This window comes from Ornithorhynchus anatinus, chromosome 6 (genome assembly GCF_004115215.2).
Source record: "Ornithorhynchus anatinus isolate Pmale09 chromosome 6, mOrnAna1.pri.v4, whole genome shotgun sequence".
NCBI classification, from domain to species: domain Eukaryota; kingdom Metazoa; phylum Chordata; class Mammalia; order Monotremata; family Ornithorhynchidae; genus Ornithorhynchus; species Ornithorhynchus anatinus.
Genome location: NC_041733.1, coordinates 1488548 through 1506750, shown reverse-complemented (window position 1 = coordinate 1506750; position 18203 = coordinate 1488548).

The following is an 18203-nucleotide window of genomic DNA, read 5'->3' as shown; positions in this document are numbered from 1 at the left end:
AGCTGTGTGACTGTGGGCAAGTCACTTAACTTCTCTGTGCCTCAGTTCCCTCATCTGTAAAAATGGGGATGAAGACTGTGAGCCCCACGTGGGACAACCTGATTCCCCTGTGTCTACCCCAGCGCTTAGAACAGTGCTCTGCACATAGTAAGCGCTTAACAAATACCAACATTATTAAATACCAACATTATTACTACAGTTCTAAGTACTACAGTACTAAGTACTTTGGCTACTTAGTGGTAGAAGTAGTGGTCGTAGGGGTTATAATAGCAGTAGTAATGGCGGTAATAGTAGTTGTAGGTAATGATAATAATGGTATTTGTTAAGCATTTACCATGTGCCAAGCACCTCTTCTAAGTGCTGGGGGATACAAGGTAATCAAGTTGTCCCCTGTGGGGCTCACAGTTTTCCTCCCCATTTTACAGATGAGGGAATTGAGGCCCAGAGAAGTGAAGCGGCTTGCTCAAAGTCACCCGGGCTTGGTTCGCTCCCCTTCGCTTCCTCTCCCTTCCTCCCTTAATAATAATGTTGGTATTTGTTAAGCGTTGGTATTTGTTAAGCGCTTACTATGTGCCGAGCACTGTTCTAAGCACTGGGGTAGATACAGGGTCATCAGGTTTTCCACGTGAGGTTCACAGTCTTCATCCCCCTCCCCTCAGCACTGTGCTCATTTGTATATATTATTGATCACCCTATTTATTTTGTTAATGAGGTGTACATCCCCTTGATTCTATTTATCTTGATGATGTTGTCTTGTTCTTGTTCTGTTGTCTTTTGCTCTGCCCTCTGTCTCTCCCGATTATACTGTGAGCCCGTCATTGGGCAGAGATTGTCTCTATCTGTTGCCCAATTGTATACTCCAAGCACTTAGTCCAGTGCTCTGCAAATAGTAAGCGCTCAATAAATGCTATTGAATGAATGAATGAGGTAACTGAGGCACCAAGAAGGGAAGGGTTTACCCAAAGTCACACAGCTGACAAGTGGTGGAGCCGAAATTAGAACCCATGACCTCTGACTCCCCAGCACAGGCTTTTTCCACTGAGCCACGCTGCTTCTCTATAGTAGTCATAGTAGTATAGTAGTACTATAATATTTATAGTAGTATTTATCGATTAGACTGTGAGCCCGTCACTGGGCAGGGATTGTCTCTATCTGTTGCTGAATTGTACATTCCAAGCGTTTAGTACAGTGCTCTGGACATAGTAAGTGCTCAATAAATACTATTGAATGAATGAATGAATATATATAGTACAGTATACAGTGTATAGTATATATAGTGTATATATATAATATGTGTGTGTGTGTATATTATATAGTATAGTAGTATATTTAGTAGTTATAGTAGTATAGTTATAGTTAAATATAGTTATAGTTATATGTATAATATATGTAGTTATATATAGTTATAATTACAGTAGTATATATAGTAGTTATAGGAGGAATAGCAGAAACAGTAGTAGTTGTTTGAGCATTTAATGTGTATCCACTAGGCTCAGGGCACTGTATTCTGCATTTGGCAAGTCCTCACCAAAGAAGCGACATGTTCCCTGCCCACAAGGAGCTTCCATTCCACTGAGAGAGGCAATCAGAGAACAGCATTCAGTAGAGTGCATTGAACTTAAATATCATTAATCTATTCTCAGCACTAACGATAAAATGTGCTCACACAGTTGTTTCTTTGGAACTCTCTAACTGTGGATATTTTTGCCTCTAACTCTCCCCATTAGATAGATGGAAGTTATTTGCGGGCAGGGAAAGTATCGCACCTTTATTCTCTACTTCCCGAGTGCCTAGGTGTTATAATAATAATCACTGTGGCATTTGTTCATTTAATCATACTTATTGAACACTTACTGTGTGCAGAGCACTGTAGTCAGCGCTTCTTACTACGCTCCAAGCACTGTGCTAGGTACTGGAGAAGCTCTAAGTGTAACCTAGCCCGAGGTAGCGTGACTCAGTGGAAAAAGCATGGGCAGGGGAGTCAGAGGTCATGGGTTCAAATCCCAGCTCCACCGCTTGTCAGCTGGGTGACTTTGACTTAACTTCTCCTGTGCCTCAGTTACCTCATCTGTAAAATGGTCATTAAAACTGTGAACCCCACATGGGACACCTGATGACCTTGTATCCTCCCCAGCGCTTAGTAGTAAGCGCTTAATAAATGCCATCATTATTAGTAGTAGTAGTACAGCGCATTCCAACCAAATGTTTAATAAATGCTTCTCCTGCTACTCATCATCATCATTTGTGACTTTCTCTTCTACAGCTCCAGACTGCTGGGCCACTTCACCTCCCTCCCCTTCCCCACACCTGCAAATTCCAAGAACTGACCTAAGAGGGAACCGGGAGAGAGCGGGTGACAGGCAGAAGTCCAACCTGATTTGCTTGTATCTACCCCAGAATTTATTACAGAGGATTAAGTTGTACGAAGTAGTCGTAAGTGCTTAACAAGTACCATCAAAAAAATAATAAGAATAATAATGTTGGGATTTGTTAAGTGCTGACTATGTGCAGAGCACTGTTCTAAGCGCTGGGGTAGATACACGGTCATCAGGTTGTCCCACGTGAGGCTCACAGTCTTAAACCTATTTTACAGATGAGGTAACTGAGGCACAGAGAAGTTAAGTGACTTGTCACACAGCTGACAAGTGGCAGAGGCGGGATTCGAACTCATGACCTCTGACTCCCAAGATAGTGCTCTTTCCCCTGAGCCACGCTGCTTCAACAAGGCAAGAGGAGGAGGAGGAGGAGCAGGAGGAAGAGGAGGAATGATCCCAGAATGATCCCAGGATCATTATTATTATTATTATATTATTATTATTATTATATCTATGTGCTAAGTACTGGGATAGAAAGAGGGTAAGTTGATCAAGCACAGTCCTGGTCCCCTAAGTCTAAAAGAGAGGGAGAGCGGGGATCTTATTTCCCCATTTGCAGAGGAGGAAACTGAGGCATGGAGACCTCTCTTCCTTGACTTCCTCAAGGTCAGAGCAAAGGCAAGTGGCTGGGAGCTTTCCTCCTTGTGCTTCACGATGGGGAAGAGTGAGCGAGGTGGTGACGGGCCGTTGGGGTGGCGGGGGCAGGCCTAGGGGTGGCCCAGATGGGAAGTAGCATGGCATAGTGGAAAGAGCCCCTGCTTGGGAGTCAGCGGTCGTGGGTTCTAATCCTGGTTCCTCCACTTGTCATCTGTGTGACTTGGGGCAAGTCATGTAACTTCTCTGTGCCTTGGTTACCTCATCTGTAAAATGAGGATTTAGACTGTGAGCCCCATGTGGGACAACCTGATTACCTTGTATCTACCTTGTAAGTGCTTAGAACAGTGCTTGGCACATAGTAAGCGCTTAACAAATACCATTATTATTATTATCATTATTATGACCATTCTTCGGGAGCTAAGGAGCTAAGTCTTTACTATGTTCCAGGAATGTGATTAGGTTGGGAACAATCCATGTCACACATGGGGCTCCCTCTCAATCCCCATTTTACAGGTGAAGTAACTGAAGCATAGAGAAGTGAAATGACGCCCCAGGCCACTCAGCAGGTAAGTGGAGGAGCCAGGATTAGAACCCAGATCCTCTGACTCCCAGGCTAGTGCTCTATCCATTAGGCCTGCTCTTTCTCTCTCCCTTTCTCTCTTTCTTTCTCTCTCTCTCTCCCTCCACCCCTTCAGTGAGAACCAGCTCAGACGAACAAGCTGAAATCCCATTGTCTGAAATTTCTCACTGTGAAATTGTGTTTTTCCTGACATTGTTCTTTTTGGACTCACGCCTCCCAGAAGGCGAAGGGTGGGAACCTGAAATAAAAGGAAATGACATTACTTTCAAGCGGATTTATCTGGTCATGAATAAGGTGATTGGTGGTGTGTATTGAGCATCTGCTTTGTGCACAGCACTGTCCTAAGTGCTTGAGACAGACCAGCAGTAGAAAGAACCGTGTTCCCTGCCCTCAAGGATTTTACCACCTAATGGTGGGAGAGAGACAGACTAAAATAATCTACAACTACCCAGAGCAGAAGGGGAAATAGGGATATAACAGGTAGAAAAACAGATGATGGAATGGACGTTCAAATATGCATTTTTTACGGTATTTAAGTGCTTACTATATGGCAGGTATTGCACTAAGGACTGGGGTGAATACAAAAATAGGGTTGGACAGAGTCCATGTCCCACATGGGGCTCACAGTCTTAATCTCCATTTTACAGAAGAATAACTGAGGCACAGGGAAGTGAAGTGGCTTGCCCCAGGTCACACAGCAGAGAAGTGGCGAAGCTGGGATTAGAACCCAGGTCCTTCTGACTCCGAGGCCTGTGCTCTGTCCACTAGGCCATGAGTCTTCCCTAACTTTTGAGGAGGGGTACAATTCAGAGAAGTTTTAGGGATGATTGGCATGAATAGAGTGTTGGGTACAATTCAGGCAGGCTTCCTGGAAGAGGTGAGTTTTCAGGAGGGCTTTGAAACTGGGGAGAGTGGTGGTCTGGGGGGTGGTATGAGATGGGAAGGGCCAGCAGGAGGTGAAGAGCATCACAGGACCGTCCAGTACGGATAAGAAATGTTTCCGCCAAACAGAGGGGAGTCCAAGGAGACTGTCAATCAGTCAATCACATTTATTGAGCGCTTATTGTGTGCAGAGCACCATTCTAAACATTTGGGAGAGTACAATTCAACAATAAATACATTCCCCACCCACAACAACCTTACAGTCTAGACTACTACCTGCCTAATCCATTCTTTTACCCGCCTTGGCATTGTTGTCTTGGCTTCTTGAATCTGTTGTTTGTTGTTGTTGCAAGACATCTTTACTCTTCTCTTTAATAATAGCATTAATGTTGGTATTTGTTAAGCGCTTACTGCTTATTTTCCACAGAGCTCACTTCCAAATTTGCCTTTTCTTGATTTTCAGATGTTAACGCCCAACCCCGCCCCCCGATACAGTAGTTGGGAAAAATCTCTAATACAATATGAGAAGCAGTATGGGCTAGTGGCAAAGAGCCCCAGCTTGGGAGTCAAAGGACCTGGGTTCTAATCCTGGCTCCGCCACTTGTCTGCTGCTTGTGACCTTGGGTATTTCACTTCTCTATGCCTCAGTTTCCTCATCTGTAAAATGGAGATTAAGACTGTAGCCCCCATGTGAGACAGAGACTATGTCCAACCTGATTTCCTTGTACCTACCCCAGTGTTTAGAACTGTTCTTGGCCCATAGCAAACACTAAACAAATATTATTATCATTATCATTATTATTATTGTGTCCAGAGTAGGGTGTTTATTCATTCATTCCATTATATTTATTGAGCGCTTACTGTGTGCAGAGCACTGTACTGGCAAATGGGAAAGTACAGTTCAGCAACTAATAGAGACAATCCCTGCCCACAACAGGCTCACAGTCTAGAAGGGGGGAGATGGACAGCAAAACAAGTAAATAGGCATCAGTAGCATCATTATAAATAAATAGAATTATAGATACATACACATCATTGGGTAAATCACTTCACCTCTCTGGGCCTCAGTTCCCTCATCTGTAAAATGGTAAAAAGATTGTGAGCCCCATGTGGGACATTGACTGTGAGAAGCAGCGTGGCTCAGTGGAAAGAGCCCAGGCTTCGTAGTCAGAGGTCATGGGTTCGAATCCCAGCTCTGCCACTTGTCAGCTGTGTGACTGTGGGCAAGATTCCCCCGTGTCTACCCCAGCGCTTAGAACAGTGCTCGGCACATAGTAAGCGCTTAACAAATACCAACATCATCAAGTCACTTAACTTCTCTGTACCTCAGTCACCTCATCTGTAAAATGGGGATTAACTGTGAGCCTCACGTAGGACAACCTGATTACCCTGTATCTACCCCAGTGCTTAGAACAGTGCTCTGCACATAGTAAGTGCTTAACAAATACCAACATTATTATTATTATTGTTAGTTTTTGTCTATCCCAGTGCTCAGTACAGGGCCTGGCACATAGTAATAGTAAGCGCTTAAATACCATAAAACAAAACAAAACACAAAATCTTCTGACCCCCAGTTTCATGTTTCTGAGCTGGACCCAACTGCCTCCTTTTGAAAGTCCCCCGGCTTTCTCAGACTTCTTTGTCTAGATTTCCTGTCCATGTAAGCCCTTCTCACTCATTCCCCAAGCCTGTTTTGCTTTCCTAAAATTGCTTTCCTAAACTTTATTTTCTTGCTGACTTCTCTCCTCTTTTCCCTGAGGATCTTGAATATGATTATCTTGTAACTGCTCCCAACAGTGTCGATATGAATTGAACATATTTGCAGGAGGAAAATTGAAAGGTTTTTTTTTTTAATTTGGACATATTTGAATACCTCACCTTAATTAAAAGCCAGAGCAGGGAAGGGATCTTCCAGAGGAGCACAAGTCTTTAATTAAACGATTGCCGGCGGAGAGGTGATGGATTTTGGAAGAGTCAGGTGGAAAGGCAAGGTGGAAGAATTCTTGGATTCGGACCCCTCTGGACAGAACCTTTTGTCTGGAACTGTTTCTGATTTTGTGGGCAGGAATCATGCCTACCGACTCTATCATTTTGTCCTCTCCCAAAGCCTTAGAAGCATCATGGCCTAGTGGAAAGAGCCCTGGGTCGGGAGTCAGAAGGACCTGGGTTCTAATTCCGGCTCTGCCACTTGTCTGCTGTGTGACCAGGGGCAAGTCACTTCACTTTTCTGGGCCTCGGTTACCTCGTCTGTAAAATGCGGTCTATGGCTGTGAGCCTCATGTGGGATATGGACTGTGTCCAACCTGATTATTTTCTTATCTACTGCATTGCTTAGTACAGTGCCTTGTTAGCATTTAACAAAGACCATAACAAAAATATATAATAAAATTAAAATTATGTGGGCAAGTGGGAGAGGAAGGATAGAACAGGTGGTAGCATGAAGTAGCTGAATTCATAATTGAATGTACAAATTAATATTCGTGCATAATAATAATAATAATTCTGGTATTTGTTAAGCACTTACTCTGTGCCAAGCACTTTTCTAAGTGCTGAGGTAGATACAAAATAATCTGGTTGGCCCACGTGGGGCTGGCTCATAGTCTTCATCCCCATTTTACAGATGAGGTAACTGAGGCACAGAGAAGTTAAGCAGCTTGCCCAAGGTCCCACAGCGATAAGTAACGGAGCTGAGATTAGAACCCACGTCCTCCTACTCCCAAGTCTGTGCTCTTTCCGCTAAACAAGAGAGGAGGTTGGGAATCAAAAACGTAAGTGCTCAGTGTATTAAGCAGGAATTTTTGGAAAGGTTCTGGCCATTGTATTCAAATATTTTGTATCAGCCCCAGGGAGTTGAACTCCTGGGGATCAGCCATGGTCCTGTGTGAGTCATAATAATTATAATAATTGGGTTAAGCACTTCCTACCAGGTGTCAGGCACTGTATTGTTTCAATTTTATTTACTGAGCCCTTACTATGTGCAGAGCACTGTATTAAATGCTGGGGTGGTTACAAGCAAATCGGGTTGGATGCAGTCCCTGTACTACATGGGGCTCACAGTCTTAATCCCCATTTTTCAGATGAGGTAACTGAGGCACATGGAAGTGAAGTAAACCAAGGCCATACAGGAGTCAAGTGGCAGAACTGGGATTAGAACCCAGGTCCTACTGACTCCCAGGCCCGTGCTCTAGCCAAGTCAGACTGCTAGGGATGGATGGAGCACCCCTCCCTTCTCCAATTTTTCCACTGATCTCTTGCTTATTGTCAGCTCTTCGAGGGCAGGGATCAGGACTGCCAATTCTCTTGTCCTCTCCCAAAGGTTCGGTACAGTAATAATAACAATAATGGTGGTATTTGTTAAGCGCTTACTGAGTGCAATGCACTGCTCTAAGCGCTGGGGTAGATACAAGGTGATCAGGTTGTCCCACATGGGGCTCACAGTTTTAATCCCCATTTTACAGATGAGGTAACTGAGGCACAGAAAAGTTAAGTGACTGGCCCAAAGTCACACAGCTGGCAAGCGGCGGTGCCAGTACACTCTCTACGGTAGATTGTAAGCTCCTCGAGGGCACAGAGCATGTCTACTGACTTACCAGTGTTTAGAACAGCCCATTGTAGGCACTTAATAAATATCATCATCATCATCATTATTACTATCATTAGTTGTCCTCTCCCAACATAATAATAATAATAATGTTGGTATTTGTTAAGCGCTTACTATATGCACAGCACTGTTCTAAGCACTGGGGTCGATACAGGGTAATCGGGTTGTCCCACGTGAGGCTCACAGCCTTCATCCCCATTTTACAGATGAGGTAACTGAGGCCCAGAGAAGTTAAGTGACTTGCCCACAGTCACACAGTTGGCAAGTGGCAGAGCTGGGATTCGAACCCATGACCTCTGACTCCCAAGTCCCTGCTCTTTCCACTGAGCCATGCTGCCAACCACTTTGTACAGTTATGTCTCCATAGACTCTAAGCTCTTCTAGGGCAGGGAGCATGTCTACTTTGTAGTACTCTCCCAAGCGCTCAGTACTGCACACAGCAGACTCTAAACTCCTCAAGGGCAGGGAGCTGATCTACTGACTCCATTATACCCTACCAAGCGCTCAGTACAGTGCTGGGCATGCAGTTCACTCTAAGCTCCTTAAAGGGCTGGAATGGCTCAGTGGAAAGAGCATGGGCTTAGGAGTCAGAGGTCATGGGTTCGAATCCCGGATCTTGTCAGCTGTGTGACTGTGGGCAAGTCACTTAACTTCTCTGTGCCTCAGTTACCTCATCTGTAAAATGGGGATGAAGGCTGTGAGCCTCACGTGGGACAACCCGATTACCCTGTATCGACCCCAGTGCTTAGAACAGTGCTGTGCATATAGTAAGCGCTTAACAAATACCAACATTATTATTATTATTATGTTGGGAGAGGACAACTAATGATAGTAATAATGATGATGATGATGATATTTATTAATAATAATATTATTATTATTATTAAGCGCTTAACAAATGCCATCATCATAATAATGTTGGTATTTGTTAAGCGCTTACTAGGTGCCGAGCACTGTTCTAAGCGCTGGGGGAGATACAGGGTAATCAGGTTGTCCCACGTGGGGCTCACACACTTTTAATCCCTATTTTACAGATGAGGGAACTGAGGCACAGAGAAGTTATGTGACTTGCCCACAGTCACACAGCTGACAAGTGGCAGAGCCGGGAGTCGAACTCATGACCTCTGACTCCGAAGCCCAGGCTCTTTCCACTGAGCCACGCTATCATCACCGACTGACTAGCTGTCCACAATGAACTCACGTATAATTGCTCACCACTCCAGCACCAAAAGTAGGAATTGAGCGGGCGGAAGACGCTAGGCTCTCTCTCTGCGACTGAGGAGAGCTGTGGGTGTCATTCCAAAGGGAGGGGAGTCCCCGGCTCCTGAAATAAACTGAGGCTACAGAGAAGCAGAAGCCCTGACGGCACGATGAAATCAGAACCAGATTCGATTCTTGTTGGGAATTTCCGAGATTGGAGCCTTCGCCCCTGAAAGCTGCTGTAATTACTCATGCATGGAGTGGAGGGAATTCCTCTTCAAAGATATTCATTCATCACAAGAACAATTACAATGTGGCAATTCACCACCGGCAGCTCTGTTGGATTGTTGGCTTCTGGGCCTCGTTTGGGGGAGGTGGGAGGAGGGAGTTGAGGTGGGGGGGGAAGAAATGGAGGAGAGAGAGGAATGAAAAAGGAGAGGGAAGGAGGGAAGCAAGCAGGGAAGGTGGGAAAGAGAGAGGGAGAGGAAAGAGAAAGGGAAAGAGAAGAGAGAAAGGAAGAAGGGAGGCAGGGAAGAATGGATGGAAAGGAGGAAAAAAGATAGGAAAGAGGATAGGGTCTCTGCACAAAGTAAGCGCTCAATAAATATGATTGAATGAATGAGTGAAGGAGTGAAAGGAGAATAGGGAGAAAGGAGGGAGGGAGGGGCTCTCCTGCTTTTAGTGCCATTCACTGATTCTGGCATACATCCTAGATTTTTTTTAATAGTATTTCTAAGCCCTTATTATGTGCCAAGCACTGTATTAAGAGAGAAACAGCGTGGCTCAGTGGAAAGAGCATGGGCTTTGGAGTCAGAGGTCATGGGTTCGACTCCCGGCTCTGCCACTTGTCAGCTGTGTGACTGTGGGCAAGTCACTCAACTTCTCTGGGCCTCAGTTACCTCATCTGTAAAATAGGGATTAAGACTGTGAGCCCCACATGGGACAACCTGATTCCCCTGTGTTTACCCCAGTGCTTAGAACAGTGCTCTGCACATAGCAAGTGCTTAACAAATACCAAAATTTTTTTAAATTAAGCACCAGGGAAGATACAAGCTAATCAGGTTGGACACAGTGCCGGACATATAGTAAATGCTTAACAAATAGCATAATTATTATGTCCCACATGGGGCTCACAGGTTCAGATTCCATTTTACAGATGAGGTGACGAATCCCAGGGAATTTGGTGGTCTGCCTAAGGTCACACCCAGCAGAGAAGCGGTGGAGCCGGGATTAGAACCCAGGTCCATCTGACCCCCAGGCCCATGTTCTTTCCAATAGGCTTTGCTGCTTCTGGATTGGGCACCTCTCCTGCTGGTTTAAGCACTTGGGCCTCCGGCGGCCTGGGCCACTGTTGGGGGTCAGAGGATGCCCTGGTCATCCCCCAGCCCTCTCCCCAATGACTCCCACATGGAGGAAGTAGCAGTGTGGCTTAGTGGATAGAGCACAGGTCTGGGAGTCAGAAGGACTTAAGTTCGAATCCCACCTTGGCCACATGAGAACCAGCATGGCTTAGTGGAAAGAGCACGGGCTTGGGACTCGGAGGTCATGGGTTCTAATCCCGGCTCCGCCACCTGTCAGCTGTGTGACTTTGGGCAAATCACTTCACTTCTCTATGTATCAGTTACTTCATCTGTAAAATGGGGATAATGACTGAACCCCACCTGGGACAACCTGATTATCGTGTATCTATCCCAGTGCTTAGAACAATGCTTGGCACATAGTAAGCACTTAACAAATACCATCATTATTATTATTATGTCTGCTGTGTGACCTTGGACAAGTCACTTGAATTTACTTCCCTGTCCCTCAGTTACCTCATCTGTAAAATGAGGATTGTGTGAGCCCCTGATGAGGGACAGGGACTGTGTCCAAATTGACTAGCGTGTATCTACCCCAGGGCAGGTCATCAACAGGATAGTTAGAGGGCAGGGTGTAGTCCTGCGACGTCCGGTGACCCGAATTCTAGTGCCAGCTCTGCCTGGACCTGCTGTGTGACCTCAGGCAAGCCACTTCACCTCTGTGGCCTCAGTTTCCTCATCTATAAAAAGGGGGTAAGGAAGATTATGGACCCCTTATGGGACAGGATCCATGTCCAGTCTTGCAGCCTTGGATCTACTCCGGCACTTTTCATGTGGTAAGCATACAATACATGCCACCATTATTATTATAATTGTTATATATTAATATAATAATAATAATTAGTCTGAATGTTCTCAAACAGCCATTGTGTAAACTAATTGGCACAATCTTCACCTGGAGGCTTTGTAAGCAGAGACCATACGAGTTTTAGCATTTGCAAAGCAGCAATTTTGGAAGGGTAGAAATAGCCTGCGTCTGTCTTACTTGTGATCTGGAAAGCATTATCATCATTCATAACAATAATAATAATAATAATAATGGTATTTGTTAAGTGCTTACTATGTGCCAAGCACTGTTAAGAAGAAGCGTGGCTCAGCGGAAAGAGCCCGGGCTTGTGAGCCAGAGCTTATGGGTTCAAATCCGGCCTCAGCCACATGTCAGCTGTGTGACTGTGGGCAAGTCACTTAACTTCTTTGGGCCTCAGTTACCCCATCTGTAAAATGGGGATTAAGACTGTGAGCCCCACGTGGGACAACCTAATCACCTTGTATCCTTCCCAGCACTTAGAACAGTGCTTTGCACATAGTAAGTGCATAGTAAACTTCTCACTCTAGGCTACAAGGCTGTCCATCCCCTTGCCCCCTCCTACCTCTCCTCCCTTCTCTCTTTCTACCTCCTACCCCGCACGCTCCGCTCCTCCGCCGCCCACCTCCTCACCGTCCTCCGCTCTCGCCTATCCCGCCGTCGACCCCTGGCCCACGTCCTCCCGCGGTCCTGGAATGCCCTCCCTCCTCACCTCCGCCAAACTAATTCTCTTCCCCTCTTCAAAGCCCTACTGAGAGCTCACCTCCTCCAAGAAGCCTTCCCACACTGAGCTTCCCCTTTTCCTTCTGCTCCCTCTGCTGCCTCTCTGCCCCCCCTTCACCTCCTCTCAGCTAAGCCCTCTTTTCCCCCGTTTCCCGCTGCTCCCTCCTCCCCCTTCCCTTTCCCTCCCCTCAGCACTCTGCTCGTCTGCTCATTTGTATATATTTTTATTACCCTATTTATTTTGTTAATGAGATGTACGTCCCCTTGATTCTATTTATTGCTATTGTTTTAATGAGAGGTACATCCCCTTGATTCTATTTATTGCTATTGTTTTTGTCTGTCTGTCTCCCCCGATTAGACTGTAAACCCATCAGTGGGCAGGGACTGTCTCTATCTGTTGCCGATTTGTACATTCCAAGCGCTTAGTACAGTGCTCTGCACATAGTAAGCGCTCAGTAAATACTATTGAATGAATGAATGAATAGTCAGCACTTAAATGCCATCATCATCATCATCATTCTAAGCCCTGGGGTAGATACAAGGTAATCAGCTTGTCCCAAGTGGGGCTCACAGCCTTAATCCCCATTTTACAGATGAGGTAACTGAGGCACAGAGAAGTTAAGTGGCTTGTCACACATAGATAAGTGGTGGAGCCGGAATTAGAACCCACATCCTATGACTCTCAAGCTCGTGGTCTTTTCACTAAGCCACGCTGCTTCTCTTGTTTGTACCTACAAATTTGCCAATATTTTTTATTTTTTAAAAAGTCAGTGGCTAAACTTCCATAGGGAAAGTCTTTCCTCCTTTTGAACCTTTTTTCTCCTATAGTAATGGTATTAATGTCAATAAACCTATTGATTAAAACATTAATGAAGCATTAAGAGATGACTATTATTGTCAATAATCATGTTTATTAAGCTCTTTGTGCTCAGCTCTGTGCCGATCGCTGTAATGGACAGAAGATAATCAGATCGGACAAAACCACAGTCCCTTACGGGGCTTCCGGTCTGCAAGGGAAGGAGAGCGGGGATTTATTTGCCATTATACTGAGGATGGCACTGAGATCCAGAGAGGTTAAGGGGCTTGCCCAAGGTCACCCAGGAGGCGGGTGGCAGAAGTGGGACTAGAACCTTGTTCCCCAGGGGGCCTTAACGTCCACCGCCCCTTTCCCGTCCAGCAACCAGGCCCAGCGGGCCCTCGACACTCCCCCTCTCCCACTGCTCTACCCCTTTCCCCGCCCCACAGCACTTGTGTATATATATACATATTTATTATTCTATTAATTAATTTTTTTATTATTTATGCCGCCCTCAGCCACTCGTGTGGAGATCTTCATTCTGTTTTTGCCGAGTTTTGTTTTATTGGTTTGCCTCAGTGGCCTTAGTCTTGTACCTGTTTTGGAGAGCTCTGTACAGTGCCTGGCACATAATAATAATGAGTGGTATTTGTTAAGCACCTACTATGTGCCACGCACTGCTCTAAGCGCTGGGGGAGATACAGGGTCAACAGGTTGTACCACCTGGGGGGTCACAGCCTTCATCCCCATTTTATGAGTGGGGTAACTGAGGCACAGAGAAGTGAAGTGACTTGCCCAAAGTCACGCAGCTGGCAAGCGGCGGAGTCAGGATTAGAACCCATGACTTCTGACTCCCAAGCCCGGGTTCTTTCCACTGAGCCACGCTGCTTCTCTAATAGGAAGGGTTAACAATCCTCATTTGTAAAATGGGGATTAAGACTGTGAGCGCCACGTGCTCCGATCTCATCTATCTCGCCGCCGCCCCACTTTCCCTCCTCCTCACCCTCGCCTGGAAATCCCTCCCCTTCCCTATATGCCAGACCACCACTCTTTCCACCTTCAAATAATGTTGGTATTTGTTAAGCATTTACTATGTGCAGAGCACTCACTGTTCTAAGCGCTGGGGTAGATACAGGGTCATCAGGTTGTCCCACGTGAGGCTCACAGTTAATCCCCCTTTTACAGATGAGGTAACTGAGGCCCAGAGAAGTGAAGTGACTTGCCCACAGTCCCACAGCTGACAAGTGGCAGAGCCGGGATTTGAACCCATGACCTCTGACTCCCCAGCCCAGGTTCTTTCCACTGAGCCGTGCTGCTTCCCCAAAGCTTTACTAAGGTCACCTCTCCTCCAAGGGGCCTTCCCTGATTAAGCCCTCTTCCTCGGCTCGCTCTCCCTTCTGCATCACCTATCTGCTTCAATCTGTGACCTTTGGACATTTATTATTCACCCCCCCCCAGCACTTATTTGCACATCTTTAAATTATAAATCATTCATATTAATGTGTCTCCCCTCCTAAACTGTAAACTCGTTATGGGCAGGGAGCGTATGTGATAATTCTGTAAAACAAAAAAAAGATGGTATTTGTTAGCACTTACTATGTGCCAAGCACTGTTCTAATAATAACAATGTTGGTATTTGTTAAGCGCTTACTATGTGCAGAGCACTGTTCTAAGTGCTGGGGTATATACAGGCTCATCAGGTTGTACCACATGAGACTCACAGTCTTAATCCCCATTTTACAGATGCGGTAACTGAGGCACAGAGAAGTTAAGTGACTTGCCTACAGACGCACAGCTGACAAGCGGCAGAACCGGGATTGGAACCCATGCCCTCTGACTTCCAAGCCAGGGCTCTTTCCACTGAGTCACGCTGCTTCTCGAAGCACTGGAGTAGAATCAAGGTAGTCAAGTTCTCTCACGTGGGGCTCACAGTCTCAATCCCCATTTTGCAGATGAGAGAACTGAAGCACAGAGAAGTGAAGTGACTTGCCAAAGGTCACACAGCAGACAAATGGCAGAGTCGGGATTATAACCCACAACCTCCGACTCGCAAGCCCCTGCTCTTTCCACTAAACCACGCTGCTTGTCACTAAGCCACACTCCTTCTCGCTGTACTCTCCCAAGCACTTACTACAGTGTTCTGCACAGAGTAAGTGCTCAATAAATAAGATTGATTGATTGACTGGGCATCCAACCCCATTTTCCGACCTGACTCTCTGAGGACTGCTATTCCTCCCGGAGCTGGGCCTGACGTGGTGACCTTTTCCATTTTGCGTGCCTGCGGCCGGCCCTCATACCAGAATAATAATAATAGCATTTATTAAGCGCTTACTATGTGCAAAGCACTGTTCTAAGCACTGGGGATGATACAAGGTGATCAGGTTGTCCAACGTGGGGCTCACAGTTTCAACCCCTTCTTTACAGATGAGGTAACCGAGGCACAGAGAAGTGAAGTGACTTGCCCAAAGTCACACAACAGACAAGCGGCAGAGCCGGGATTAGAACTCATGACCTCTGATTCCTAAGCCCGGGCTCTTTCCACTGAGCCCCGCTGCTTCCAGAACAGAGCACTGCCTGTCGGAGATGGGGAGCGAATGAGGGGAAGCTCCGGGGGAGCAAGCGAGGGAGAGCAGCGGGGAAGGAGAGTCAGAGAGCACAAGTGAAGGAAAGCAAGGGGAAGCTAAGAGGTGGGAAAGCTTGGGGGGCGGGGGACGAAGAGCAAAGGGGGGAAGCAAGGGAGAGAGAGGGAGGGGGGACAAATGAAGTGAGGGAAAATAAGGAAAATAATAATAATGAGAATGGTATTTGTTAAGCGCTTACTCTGTGCCAAGCACTGCTCTAAGCCCTGGGGTAGATACAAGGTCATCGGGTTGTTCCACATGGGGCTCACGGTCTTAATCCCCATTTGACAGATGAGGTCCCTGAGTCACAGAGAAGTGAAGTGGCTTGCTCAAGGTCACCCAGCTGAGAAGGGGCGGAGGCAGGATTAGAACCCGTGTCCTCGGACTCCCCAGCCCGGGCTCTTTCCACTAAGCCACGCTGCTTCTCTAAGCGAGGGGAAGTGAGGGAGGGAAGATGATTCAGGGGAAACCAAAGAGGGAGAGGGAGGAGAAGGGTCGGTGCCTCAGTGACCTCATCTGTAAAATGGGGATTAATAATACTGGTATTTGTTAAGCGCTTACTATGTGCCAAGCCCTGTTCTAGGCATTGGGGTGGATACGTGGCTCAGTGGAAAGAGCCCGGGCTTGGGAGGCAGAGGTCATGGGTTTGAATCCCGGATCCGCCACTTGTCAGCTGTGTGACTGTGGGCAAGTCACTTCACTTCTCTGGGCCTCAGTTCCCTCATCTGTAAAATGGGGATTAAATCAGTGACCCTACGAGGGACAACCTGATGACCCTGTATCTCCCCCAGCGCTTAGAACAGTGCTCTGCACATAGTAAGCGCTTAAGAAATACCAGCATTGTTATACAAGGTGATCGGGTTGTCCCACATGGGGCTCACAGTCTTAATCTCAATCCCCATTTTACAGATGAGGTCACTGAGGCATAGAGTAGTTAAGTGACTTGCCCAAAGTCCCACAGCTGACGAGTGCCAGAGCCGAGATTAGAACCCAAGATCTCTGACTCCCCATCCCTTGCTCTTTCCACTGAGCCACGCTCCTTCTATGTGCACAGATTAAGACCGTAAACCTCACGTGGCATAACTTGATGACCCTGTATCTCCCCCAGCGCTTAGAACAGTGCTCGGCACATAGTAAGCGCTTAACAAATACCAACATTATTATTAAGTGAGGAAGGGAGAGGAAGCGAGGGGGAGCGAGCCAGGCCCGGGCCTGGACGGCCGGGGAGACCCCGGCCACGAGAGCTGTGGGAGAGAAGGAGGAGCCCTCACAAAGTGAGCAAGAATCATTTCCTCTCCTGGAGGTGGATTCCCCAGCGAGCTCTCGCCGAGTAATTAGGGTGGCCCGGCGAAGGCTAGCCTCCGCTTGTTTATTCTCATTATTTTATCATTTTAAAAACCCTCTAGGTGATGAGACATGCAGTATAGAACATAATTACCATTATTAGCATACTAATTGGACACGAAAATAGACCAACTACAAGGTAGCCAACTGAATAATTTCACATTAATCAAACACCAGAGTGAATAAGCCCATTGTTAAATCGACAGCTCCCAGGAATGGCGAGATTTCTCAGCGAAATCTCAGGCGGTCCCGGCCACGTCACAAGGAGCCCTCCGGCCCGAATCCGGGAAAACCCCAGCCTGGGAAGCAGTGTGGCCTAGTGGATGGAGCCCGGGCCTGGGAGTCAGAGGACCTGGGTTCTAATCCCGGCTCTGCAAAATGGGGATTCGGAACCTTTTCTCTCTTCTATCTAGCCTCTGAGCCCCATGCGGAACCTGATGATCTTGATTCTGCCCCAGCGCTTAGTACAGTGTGTGGCACATAGTAAGCACTTTAACAAATACCACAATATCACAATTATTATTCAAAAAGTCTTTCTGGTCTCCCTGCATCCCCGACTCCCCCTTCTCGATCAATCCATCAGTGGTATTTATTGAGCACTTGCTGTGTGCACAGAAGCAGCATGATATAGTTGATAGAACATGAGCCTGGGAGTCAGAAGGTCATGGGTTCGAATTCCATCCCCCGCCACTTATCTGCTGTGTGACCTTGAGCAAGTCACTTCACTTCTCTGGGCCTCAGTTACCTCATCTGTAAAATAGGAATTGAGACTCTGAGCCACACTTGGGGCAGGGACTGCATCCTACCCAATTTGCTTGTATCCACCACAGTGCTTAGTACAGTACCTGGTACACAGTAAGCGCTTAACAAATATCACAAAAATACCACAACACTCTCCTAAGTGCTTGGGAGATAGTTGGGAAGCAGCGTGGCTCAGTGGAAAGAGCCTGGGCTTCGGAGTCAGAGGTCATGGGTTTGACTCCCAGCTCAGCAACTTTCAATAGTATTTATTTATTGAGCGCTTACTATGTACAAAGCACTGCACTAAGCAATTGGAATGAACAAGTCGGCAACAGATATAGACGGTCCCTGCCGTTGGACGGGCTTACGGTCTAATCGGGGGAGACGGACGGACGAGAACAGTGGCAAAAAATAAAGTCGAGGGGAAGAACACCTTGTAAAAACGATGGCAACTAAATAGAATCGAGGCGATGCACATTTCATTAACAAAATAAATAGGGTAATGAAAATATATACAGTTGAGCGGACAAGTACGGTGCCGAGGGGATGGGAAGGGAGAGGGGGAGGAGCAGAGGGAAAT